The following is a 13,165-nucleotide window of genomic DNA, read 5'->3' as shown; positions in this document are numbered from 1 at the left end:
AAATATCTTTTCTCATTCTGTTGGTTGCCTTTTAGTTTTGTTGATTGTTTCCTTTGCAGTGCAGAAACTTTTTATCTTGATGAGGTCCCAGTAGTTCATTTTTGCTTTTAATTCCCTTGCCTTTGGAGATGTGTTGAGTAAGAGATTGCTGTGGCTGAGGTCAAAGGTTGTTGCCTGCTTTCTCTTCTAGGGTTTTGATGGTTTCCTGTGTCACATTCAGTTTCTTCATCCATTTTGAGTTTATTTTTGTGTATCGTGTTAAGAAAGTAGTCTAGTTTCATTCTTCGGCATGTTGCTGTCCAGTTCTCCCAGCACCATTTGTTGAAGAGACAGTCTTTTTTTCCACTGGATACTCTTTCCTGCTTTGTCAAAGATTAGTTGGCCATACATTTGTGGGTCCAGTTCCAGGTTCTCTATTCTATTCTATTGGTCTGTGTGTCTCTTTTTGTGCCAATAGTATACTGTCTGGATGATTATAGCTTGTAGTAGAGGCTAAAGTCTGGGATTGTGATGCCTCCTGCTTTGGTTTTCTTCTTCAGTATTACTTTTAGCCAGGAAAACACTTAAAAAGAGAAACTTAAAAAAAAAAAAACTATAAGGGTTGAATAGCCTTATTAATTAAAACATTGTAGCATTGGCAGGGACAAATAGACCAGTGGAAAAGAATAAAAAGTGCAGAATTAGACCCAAATTCATATGGAAAGTTAGTATATGAGAAAGGTAGTATTTCAAATTACTAGGGTAAAGATGGACCTTTTCTTCTTCTCATTTTTATTGTGGTAAAATACATACAATATTTATCATTTTAACCATTTAAGTGTACAGTTAAGTGGAATTAAAAACATTCACAATTCTGTGTAGTCATCATTGCTATTTATACTTAAAACTTTTTTATCATCCCCAACATAAACCCTGTACCCATTAAATAATCTCCTCCTCCCCACTCCACCACCACACCTCCCCCAAATCCCTGGCAGTCTCTCCTTTGTGTCTCTGTAAATGTGCTTTTTCCAGGTATCTCATATATAAGTGGAATCATATAATATTTGTCCTGTGTTTGGCTTATTTTACTAAGCATAATGTTTTCAAGGCCTGTCTATGTTGTAGCATATATGAAAATTTCATTACTTTTTATGGCTGAATAATTACCATTTTATGTACATACTACATTTTTTAATCCATTCATCTGATAGACAGTAGGGTTGTTGTAATGAACATTGGTGTACAGATATGTGTTCGAATCCCTAATTTCAGTTCTTTTGGATATATACCTAGGAGTGGAATTGCTGGGTCATATAGTAGTTTTGTGTTTAACCTTTTGAGGAAATTTAAAACTCTTTTCCACAGTGGTTGCACTATTTTACATTCCCACAAGCAATGCATGAGGGTTCCAATTTTTCTATATTCGTACCAGCATTTGTCATTTTCCAATTTTTTTTTAAATAACCATCCTAGTAGGTGTGAACTGTTATCTTACTGGGTTTTGATATGCATTTCCCTAAACACTAGCAATGTTAAGCATCTTTTCTGGTTCTTATTGGCCATTTGTGTATCTTCTTTGGAGAAATGTCTATTCAACTCCTTTACCCATTTTTAATTAGGTTGTTTTGGTTGTTTGTTAAGTTATAGAAACTCTTTATATATTTTCAGTATTAATCCCTTGTCAGAAGTATGATTTGCAAGTATTTTTTTCCATTCTGCAGGTTGTCTTTTCACTTTTTAAAGTGTCCTTTGATGCACAAAATTCTTAATTTTAATGAGATCCAATTTACCTAATTTTTTTAATTTTTCTTGTTAATTGTGGTAACATACAAAAAATATAAAATTTACCATCCTATTTTTAAGTATATAGTTCAGTAGTATTAAGTACTTTCACATCTTTTACTGTTGATCTCCAGAACTTTTTCATCTTCTAAAACTGAAACTCTATAGCCTTAAACAACAACTCCCATTCTTCCCTCGCCCCTGTCCCCACTAACCTCTATTCTACTTTCCATCTCTAAGAATATGACTATTCTAGGTATGTCATTTAAGTAGAATCACACAATTTTTGTCTTTTTGTGACTGGTTTATTTCACTTAGCATCATGTGTTCATGGTTCATCTGTGTTGTAGGATGTATCAGAATCTCCTTTCTCTTTTCTGTTATTTGGGGCGGGGGGAGGAGCAGAGGGAGAGAGAGAATCTTAAGCAGGCTCCACACTCAGCGTGGATCCTGACATGGGGCTCGATCCCACGACCCTAGGGTCATGACCTGAGCCAAAATCAAGAGTCAGACGCTCAACCTACTGAGTCATCCAGGCACCCCAGAACTTCCTTTCTTTTTAAGGCTGAATAATATTCCATTGTATGCAATTACCACATTTTCTTTATCCATTTATTGGTTGATAGACACTTGGGTTGTTTCCACCTTTTGGCCATTGTGAATAATGATGCTGTGATTGTGGGTATATAAATACCTCTTTGAGACTCTGTATTCAGTTCTTTTGGATATATTCCCAGAAATGGAATTATTGGATCATATGGTAATTCTGTTCTTAATTTTTTGAGAAACCAACATGAATGTTTTCCGTAGAGACTTGTACCATTTTTTGTTCCCACCAGCTGTGCCCAAGTGTTCCAGTTTCTCTGTATCTTTGCTAACATTTGTTATTTTCTCATTAGTAGCTGTCCTTTTGGGTGTGAGTTGATACCTCATTGTGGTTTTGATTTGCATTTCCCTAATGATTAATGATGTTGGCCATCTTTTCAAATCCTTGTTGGCCTTGTATATATTTTTGTTTGAGAAACATTTATTCTAGTGCTCTTTGCTCATTTTAAAATCAGGCTATTTGTGGGGCACCTCGATGGCTCAGTTGGTTAAGCATCTGACTTTGGCTCAGGTCACGGTCTTGTGGTTCGTGGGTTTGAATCCCGTGTTGAGTCAGCTGTGCTGATGGCTCAGAGCCTGGAGCCTGCTTCAGATTCTGTGTCTCCCTGTCTTTGCTCCTCCTTCCCTGCTTGTGCTCTGACTCTCTCTGTGTCTCAAAAAAATAAACATTAAAAACAATTTTTTTTTTAATCAGGCTATTTGTATTTTGTTGTTGAGTTGTAGGAGTTCTTTATATATTCTGGATATTTACCCCTTATCAGATTCATGATTTGCAAATATTCTATTCTATGGGTTGCCTTTTCACTGTTAACTGTGTCTTTTGCCCAGAAGTTTTAAATTTTGATGCAGTCCAGTTTACCTGTTTTTACTTTTGTTGTCATATCCATTAAACTGTTGTCAAATCCAGTGCTATGAAGATTTTCCTCAATGTTCTCTTAAAGACTTTTGTAATTTTAGTTTTTACATTTAGGTCTTTGATCCATTTTTGAATTAATTTTTGTATAAGGTCTGGGTTAGGGTCCAACTTCATTCTTTTGAATGTGGATATACAGTTTTCCCAGTACTATTTGTTGAAAAACCATCCTTTCCCACTAAATGGTCTTGACACCCTTGTCAAAAATCAGTTGACCATATGTGTGAGGGTTTCTTTCTAGTCCATTGTTCTTTATGTTTGTTCTTATGCCCATATTGTTTTAATTATTGTGGCTTTGTAGTTAGTTTCAAAGTTGGGAAGTGTGGGTTCTCCAACTTTATTCCTTTACAAGATTATTTTGGTTATTCAGGGCCCCTTGTGATTCTGTATAAAAATAAGGATCTGCTTTTCCATTTCTGCCAAAAAGGCTGTTGGACTTTTGATGGGGATTATATTGAATTTGTAGATTGCTTGGGTAATACTGACATCTTAATGATGTTAAGTCTTCCTATCTATGAGTATGATTGTCTTTTCATTTATTTAGATCTTGCTTGATTTCTTTCGGCAGTGTGTTCAGCATAAAATCTTAAGTCCTTGGTTAGATTCATTCCTAAGTATTTTATTGGAATTGCTTTTTTAGTTTTCTCTTGAAGTTATTCATCCCTGGTGTATAAAAACAGAGTTGATTTTTATTCTTGTATCTGACAACTTTGCTGCAGTTTGGAAAGTTTTTGGAAACTTTTTTTGGAAATGATCTACTTTTTTTCATGGAACAATGAATGATCCACTTTTAGCATTTCCCAAATGGCTACCCAGTTGTCCCTGCACTATTATTAAAAGAGCCATTGTTATCTACCATTAACATAAGTTAATTCCTCTATAGTTGGTATGTAGGCTTGCTAACTGTGACTTAAAATCCAGAAGCATTAAAAGAAAAGGTTGATAAATTTCACTAATTTAATTCTTGCATAACAAAAAAAAATCCCGTAAATAAAAGTTTTTCAAAGGGAAACTGGGGGAAAATATTCATAATATATACCCATAAAAAGGACAATACTTTTTTTTTTTTAATTTTTTTTCAATGTTTATTTATTTTTTGGGACAGAGAGAGACAGAGCATGAACGGGGGAGGGGCAGAGAGAGAGGGAGACACAGAATCGGAAACAGGCTCCAGGCTCTGAGCCATCAGCCCAGAGCCTGACGCGGGGCTCGAACTCCCGGACCGTGAGATCGTGACCTGGCTGAAGTCGGACGCTTAACCGACTGCGCCACCCAGGCGCCCCAATACTTTTTATATTCAAATAGCTTTTAAAGTTTGAGGGACAAAAGCTTTTCAGGTTGCAGTGCCAGGCAGTGAGGAGCTCTTGCCCCACTGGTAGCTATGTAGTCCAAGGGCACTCTACAGTCCATGCAGGTCCTTGGACACAGGAAGGTGGCCAGTGCACATCCTGGTGCATTGCAAACAGGGCAATGGCCTTATCCAGGTGAATGGACAGTCCCTGGAGATGATCCATCAGTGCACACTACAGTACAAGCTACTTGAACCTGTTGTGCTTCTGGGCAAGGAATGATTTCCTGGGGTGGATGTCTGAGTCTGCATGAACAGTGGTAGTTACGTGGTCCAGGTTTGCACAGTTCACCAGTACCAGCTCCAAAGCCCTGGTGTACTTATTACTAGAAATATGTGGATGAGGCTTCCAAGAAGGAGCTCACAGACATCCCCATCCAGTATGACTGCACCCTGCTGGTGGTAGTGGATCCCCATCGCAGCAAATCCAAAAAGTTTGGAGGCTCTGGTACCTATACTTCCTACCAGAAATCCTATTGATAAGCCCATTGTGAAGATCAGAGTTCACCTTGGTAATAAACAGTGGTTGTGAGATTTAAGGTTTTGAAATAAAACAAAAAATTTGAGTTTGGGACAGAGTTCCAAAAACCTGTTGTAAAAATGTGAATCAGACATGAAGAGACAACTCAAAAAGTAAGACATAGTAATGGCCTAAAGTATATGAAAAAAGTTCAAATTCACTCATAATTAGAGAAATGCAAATTAAAATAATACCTATCAATGACAAAAATTTTAAAATATGACCATATACTTCGTTGGTGAAGCTGTGAAGATATGGATACTCCTATACATTGCTGTTGAGAATGTGAATTGTTACAATCCTTTGGAAGGGAAATTTGGTAATACCTAAAAATATGTATTTGTTAATTTTTTGACCATTTCTGGGATTTTACCATGAAGATACACCTCCAACAATATAAAAATGCATACATACAAGATATTCACTGCATCAAAGTAGTGTAATGTAATTGCAAAATGTTGGAAACAGTCTAAATGCCCATACATAGCAAAGTGATTAAACTATGGTATGTCCATGCAGTGGAATAATGGAGCTATAAAAAAAGAATGAGAATGATCTATATCAATTGATACGGAGTGTTGCCAGGATAATATGCTGTTAAATGACAAAAGTAAAGCGCAGGAGTATCCATAGTATACTATTCTTTTGTGTAAGAAAGAAGGAGATAATAAGACAGTACATACACATCTGCTCATTTGTATAGAATCCGTACTGGGAGGATAAACTGGAAACTAAAGTGATTGGTAACCTATAGGGGGTATGTGGGAAAGGGGTGCAAAAAAGTGGGGTGATGGGAACTAGGTATCAGGAATGAGGAAGGAGTGACATTAAAGGGGATGGAGGAAGAAAAGAGCTTTATTCCAAGTTTTTTTCGAAAATAACATCTTCACTGGATACTGTAATGTTAAAAAGAACTGCACATTAATGCTGTAATCTAGTCAGTAAATGTATTTCTCACAGGGGCATAGATCAGCAATTCTGAAACTGCCTTATGTGTGTACTCAAACTGAACAAATAGGTAAATGTTTTAAATAACAAGAACTGGGTTCTCATAAATAAAGAAAAGAGAAGGCTAAAATGAACTCTGTTGGTTTGGGTTTGGTTTGGTATCTGAGATATCAATATATGTGTGGGTTGTTATGCATGTTTCCTACCAATGTCCACTGAGAGTGACTAAAAGGTATGACACCCCAATAGTAATGAATAAACCTAGGATCCAGTTTTTTATTTCTAAGTAAATATTTTATTTCCTCAAATAAAAGGAACCAGGGCTCCTTGGAGAAATTGTTGATTCTAGGACTGAGAGAAAATACTAAAGGTGCCTGGGACACCTTGATGTGTGCCAGGTAATAACAAAATGCTTTTAAAAAGGCAGGGGGATATTGTTGAAAAAACATGGGAGTCAACCGGAAAGAGTTCTAATGGCCGAAGCCGGAGCAATTTGAGCAAAAGAAATAATGAAATCACTGGATTATAATTCATAGAATAATGTAAATATCCATGAGTCCATACTGATACAGATAAAAAAAATGGGGAAAATGAACAATTCTCGCTTATAGTAAAATTCCAATTAAAACTGTGGAAAGATGTAAGATATGAGAAAAATAGAAAAGAAATATTAGCTAAACACAGTAATAATTATTGTAGACAAGATCCACCAATTGATTGTAAAATCAGTGAGTGAAAATTTGAGAAGTAAAATTCATATAGATTCAAAGAATGTCCCCCAAAGTATATCTTCATTAATCACAAAGGGAAAGATAGTAAATTTATCAGAATGAAACCTGCTAAAATTTATCTTAATAAATCGCTTAATAAATGATCAAGGTGAACATCACAATAATAAAACATATTGATATCATGAAACCATGATATGATGCACTGGGAAGGATTCATCATTTCTGTGTACTCTTGCCAAAATGTATAACCTTAGTCCAGTCATCAGCCAAACCCAAATGAGATATATTTGACAGAGTAAACTGATCAGTAGTCTTTAAGAGTCATGATCATGAAAAATAAGGGAAGACTGTAGCATTGTCAGAGATTGGAAGAAACAAGATATGACAACTAAATATAATATGGGAGTTTTTTCTTTCACAATGGCCTGTTCTTGCTGAATGAAATCTATTTCTTTGTTTTCTCTTTGAACATTAAAGGCATGTTTCAAAATGTCATATTCTAACATCTTAAAATGTCTGTTTTAGATTGTTCCATTATTTGTATATAGTTCTGAGATGAAGAGTATGAATTCTATTCATGTGTCCCTTCCCCACTGTGCTCTTTTAATGTTTCCCACTTTTTTGCATTTGGGAAATTCTCTATTGCTTTTGGATTTAGCTCTGTATTAAAACAAGTTTTGTTTTTTGGTTATATCTCAATTAGTATGTCTGAAGTGGGATGTTATGCTTCTTGCATTTATTAAATCTACTATATTGATGGAAAACCTTTCTCCCCTATTCCTGTTCCATTTATGAACAATAGGGTAATTGCTTTCAGTGTATTAGGGACTAAAATACAGTTACTCACTTTCCTAATATTTATCATATAGTTAAATATATGGGGTGCTTTTTTGTTTTTTGGTAACTATTTTATGGTTGAGGTCAGAATTTTTTTCTGCTTTTGTAATAGATTATTGACTTATTTGAAATAGTTAGAACTTAAGTGAGGGTAGAAAGGAATAGAAACCTTTTCCCTTTCCACTTTGCCATCTTGGAAGTATAGGGGAGGAAAAAGGCAGAAAAGTTAGTATTGGAGGAATATGTACTTACAAAGGGCTGGAATTAAAGCTGCTGAAAAGGAAAACTTCCCCCTTCTTACCGCAAGATATTCCCAGATTTGAATTCTGCTGAACCTTTCTCTCTCTCTCTCTAACCCTTTGGTAGGTTTAGGTCACATGTATGTTATGGTTATAGTTTTAAAAAGTACACTGGGCAGTGGACCCTAGTGCCATTTAAATACATGACTGCCAGGGGGAAATGTGAACTTAGGCAAACAGTTCTTTCATATACCTAAAATACTATTTATATTCATTTACACCAAAATTAAGTATGAAGCCAAAGAAAGTGAAGCAGAGAGGCGAAAGAAGAAAAATTCCATAGCAAATAAGGATTTAGAATGTGTAAAGAATGTGTGAAGTAGCATTCAGATCATGTGAAACAGGGAAGAGGAACACCTAAAAATACTTCTGTCAGAAAACATAAGAAACAGGTATTTATTTATCAGCCCATTATGGGAGATTTTTTTTCTAAGCATTAAACTTATCTGAAATCTTAATTTGATAGTAGAGAAAAAATTGTGTGGCATTGAGTTCCTAGATTTAAAAGCACAACTTCTATTTTAGTTCAAAATCATTTCTTTTATGGTAATGCGTATAAAATTACTGGAAATTTTATTCCTACTGTAAAGTCACCTGCCTGATATAAACTGATGGCAGCAGAACACAGTGATAAAAAACGTGTGTTCTCCAGATGAAATTTCTGATATTTGACTAGTTGAAACTTGGCCATGATTGGTAAAGTTGATATCAGGTCTGTTTTCAGGTGTGTTGTTTAGTATTCGTAATGATATTATGGTCTTCAGTTTTCTTTGATGGCTGAGTTTTTATTGTTTATTTCTTCCACAGAAGTGGACTGTACCATATCTTTGAAAGATTTGCGAATACTGTTTTTATATGAATTTAAACTAGGACATAGTGCAGCCACAGCAAGTAGAAACATCAATTCTGTCTTTGGAGAAGGCTCTGTTAGTGAAAGGACTATCCGGTGGTGGTTTGAAAAATTTCGTTCTGGGGATCTGAGTCTGAAAAATGAGCCTCGAGGGAGACCCAAATCTGTTTTAAATGAAGATCAATTGAGAGCCATGGTGGAAGCTAACCCCAAAATGGCAATTCGAGGCCTTGCAGCAGACTTAGGAGTTTCTGCTACAACAATTTCTCGACATCTGGCTGCAATAGGAAAGGTGAAAAAGTTGGACAAATGGGTAGGTACCACACCAACTGATGGATGATCATATATGGAGATGATTAGAGATGTGCTCATACCTTAGGATTTGAAAGAGCAGAGACCTATTCTGGAGAGGATCATAAGCTTTGACAAAAAATGAAAGTGGTCTGGACAATGGTTGGATGTTGATGAAGTTCCCAAACGTGTTAAAACTATCGCTGCAACCAAAATGAAGGTTCTAGTAATGATGGTGGTCTGCAAAGAGAGTATTTATTACTTTTAGCCCAGGCAAAACTAACAGTAGCATCTTATTGTCAAGAAGTTGAAATTATGTATAAAAATGGATTTAAAAGCACTCTGCATTGGTTAACAGACATGGACCTATACTTTTCCATGACAACATTTGACCACTGAAATTGCGGACCACCATAGGGAATAACTGAATTGGGCCAAGAACTTTTGTCATATCCATCACACTCACCTGACCTTTTTTCAACAGATTACCACCTTTTTCATCATTTGGAAGTCTAAGAAACAGAACATTCTCCAAAAGAGAACAGTAATTGAAGGATTTGAATAAATGTTAACAATGCTGAATTTTATTAATATGTAATTTAGTATTTGGAAAAAATTTATCATTTTGGGAAAGCAGTTATTGCTAGCAGCACATATTTTGGTTGAATGAAACTTTTCTTTTTCTGAAAAATATAACATTTTCATTCTTATATAAAGGCAGTTTCATATGGTTCAACCTAATATCTTCCCAGACCCTGGCAGAACATGAAGACTGAAAGGTACCTAATGTACTGGAAAACTACAAGCTACCCCTGAGTTTTGGGCTTCTTCATTGGAGGAATGTAGAACAACCCAGAGTGTATATATGTTTGAAAGATGCTTAGGAGTCAGCCATGCAAATATCTGGGTATAAAGAAGGTTTTAGAGAGATGAGCAGCCTCAACAGAAGCTTTCAGGCTCTGAGAAAATATTTTTTGAATAAAGAAATGAAAGCATGTTTCTAACACCGAAAGCCATGCACACAATAGACATGGCACAGTGGTGCTTTTGAGTGGTAGTACTTACTGTCACACAGAGCCAATCCCTTTCATATGTTTTCCATTCTTACTCTTTATTTTTAAAAAAGTGTAAGTGGCCTGTCAGAGACCATAATTAATGGGCTCTTTATGATTTTATAGCTAGATTGCAGTTACTCCTTGTGGCTTCCAGGGATTAAGTTGGCATAAAGATAACTGATGGTCCTCTTCCTGCCTTTCTCCCTCCTGACAACTTGCTATGTCTATCCTATGAAGGAGAGTTAGGGAATCCTAAAAGCTAAGAGGTGAGAGAAGGACATCCTGGAATGGATCTTACTTGAAGAGACAGAAAGAGGGAAGAAGGGAGACAATTGGAGGGAAAGATGGAATGGAAATTACCTAAAGTAGAATTGACTGTGAGCTAAAAGATTAAAGACCATGGGATGCATTACTATAAATTAAAAATAAAGATGTCCCTTTCTTTGGTAACAGTCCTGCGCTATGACAGAGGCTTTGTGAGCAGAGTGCCTTTCAGTTCTAATTTACTCCCCTGGCTGGATGCCCTGGTCTGGAGTCACCTGCTTATTTTACTGCCCCATCCTTGGATTGTCAAGGAATCTATTTAGTGTTTTTGTGGACTCTTGCTTACTCTCAAGAGAGAATGAAGCCTGAGATTTAGCTCAGACTGATAAGGTAACCAGGCTAAAACCAGAAGTATGGGAAGGACTTTATATGAAAGGCAGCAAGTACAAGGGTGAGGTCAAATGGTCACAGAGGGTTGCCCAATGTGAAAGAAAGTGGTGTTGTATAGTTACTTAGTCTGAGTAGTAGTTGCTTTATGGCCATTCATCCTTTCCTCAATTCTCAGACCCCTTGTCAGACTTCAGAGTTGGATCCTAGACTTGTGTCTAAAACAGTTGGTGGATATCCTTGTTCAGCCCAAATGAGTGGTTTGGGGATGGGTAGGCAACCCAAAAAGAAGCAGTGAAATATGATGACACATGGAAAGGAGCAGTTATAGAATGTTCAGTTATCCTAGCAATCGTCCTTACCACCTCCAAGAAGGGGTGTAGACTTGAGAGGCAGAAATGGGTCCTGGATTGAGTTGTGCCTTTACTACTATTAATATATTTTGGTTATGTGAGATGGCAAGTGCCCTTTTTGCTTAAACTGTTTTGGAGAGCTGGGCTATTTTGGCAGAAGAAAGATTCCTGACTGATACTCTCCCCTGAGCCTTACTAAACTGTAAAATGAAGTTCATGATACCACCTTGCAGGGGTTGGGGATCAAGAGGGACAATGTAAAGCACAGGCATGGAGTAGATGCCCAATAAGTAGTATTTAATACTATGAAAAGTAAAAGCAGAAGAAACAAAGTAAGGTGTGTGGGATACCTCTGGAGGCCCCTCTGTGTCCACGGTAGCCAGTTGGGGTGAGTTCAGTGCTCACTGAGGCCGGTGCCTGGCTTGGACTGTCCAGAGGTACCCAGCTGTAGAAGAGGGATGACTTCTTCAGTCACTTTGAGCCTGTGGCTTTTCTGTAGTAAGTAGCAACAACAACTTTTTTTTTTTTTTAAGATTATTTTGAGAGAGATGTGAGAGCACAAGTGGGGGAAAGGCAGAGAGAGAGGGAGAGAGAGAATCCCAAGCAGCTAACAGTGCAGAGTCCAACACAAGGCTCCATCTCACAAACTGTACGATCATGACCTGAGCCAAAATCAAGAGTTGAACACTCAACTGACTTGAGCCACCTAGGTGCCCTGGAACTACAGCTTTAAATTTATAACTGGAAGCTATATTAGATTTTCAAGAAAAATGAGAAATTTTATACACATAAAGTCCTGCCAAGCATCCCATCTTATTCTCCTTTCCTAGGGGGAAAAAAAAAAGCTTTAAGAGGTTCCTTGGTAGAAACTTTGGTTTGAGTGTCAAAGGAGTGAGATGGAAGCTGCTACATCTCATCTCCCTGCCATTCCCTGGCTTGGGTCCTTATTACAAAAGGGAATATGAAGTGGCTTTGAGTCACTTACGTGACTCTTGATCTTGGGGTCGTGAGTTAGAGCCCTGTGTTGGGGGTAGAGTTTACTTAAAACAAAAAAACAAAGTGGCTCTGATAGCCATTTTGGTTTATTAAGTACGTAGTAACCGTTATTAAAGAAGCTCCTGCCTGGTCTGATTGCTTATTATGAGACTAGAGCACCTACAGTTACTTTAATAGCATGCATAAAAGGTCTTGGGTAAAGTTAGAGATAGGATCAAAAGCCAGTGGAAAGTAGACTCTTTCAGGACCTGCCAGTAGGTTGGACTCTCTCTTCTTTCTGTTGGTGCTTTGGCCACAGAACCTCCTTTCACTTCCTTTTATCTCAGCTAATTTGTCCGTGCTGCTACTGTTCTTCACCTTATTAACTCTACCTGTCATGCACATTTCTCCCAGGATATCTTACCTGATTACCCCACCCCACTACAGGTCAGGTCTCCTTGTCAATGGACTTAGAGCCCCAGTATGGTTCCTTCGTATTGGTGTGATAGTATATGTTTGTCATCTTCTCTGTTGGATTATAAGATTCACAACAGCAGGGACTTTTTTTCCTCACAAGATTATACCCACATCAAGAGCACAAGGTCCAGCACATGGTAGGTACCTAGTAAATGTTTATTAAATGAATAAGTATTAGGGCCAGTGTCATTCACTTTATGGAAAAATCCTTGTTTTGGTATCAGTGTAAGTAAGGAATATGTGGATAAGACATAATTGAAAACCTAATGAACAGTGGCTTAAATACGTAGGTTTTGTTTCCTGTAACTTATGAACATTTTCAAACATAAAAACAAAATACCTGAATTTTACAGTGAACACCTGTATGCCAGCCACCTAAATTGACATTACTTTACTTTATGATTATACTTTATCACTTAACCTACCCACGTAGCTATCCTTTTTTTTTTATGCCTTTCAATGTAAAGTTGCAGGCATTAGCACATTTCACCCTTAATACTTTAGCATACATATCATTACCTAGAATTCAATATTTGTTTAAAGTTCT

The 13,165-nt window shown here is 36.9% G+C and overlaps 1 protein-coding gene and 1 pseudogene across 3 annotated transcripts in view; both read left to right on the top strand.

Moving 5' to 3' along the window:
• The window catches only part of CUNH16orf87 (chromosome unknown C16orf87 homolog), a 90,302-nt gene that overhangs the window by 38,398 nt on the left and 38,739 nt on the right, over positions 1 to 13,165 (top strand). The gene's annotated exons all lie outside the window — the stretch shown is intronic.
• Positions 4,665 to 8,884, top strand: LOC121045240 (40S ribosomal protein S16-like; annotated as a pseudogene).

This window comes from Herpailurus yagouaroundi, unplaced genomic scaffold (assembly GCF_014898765.1).
Source record: "Herpailurus yagouaroundi ecotype Mexico unplaced genomic scaffold, PumYag 190, whole genome shotgun sequence".
NCBI lineage: Eukaryota > Metazoa > Chordata > Mammalia > Carnivora > Felidae > Herpailurus > Herpailurus yagouaroundi.
Note: the sequence above shows the minus strand (reverse complement) of the source record. Positions and strands in the feature narration are given on the sequence as shown.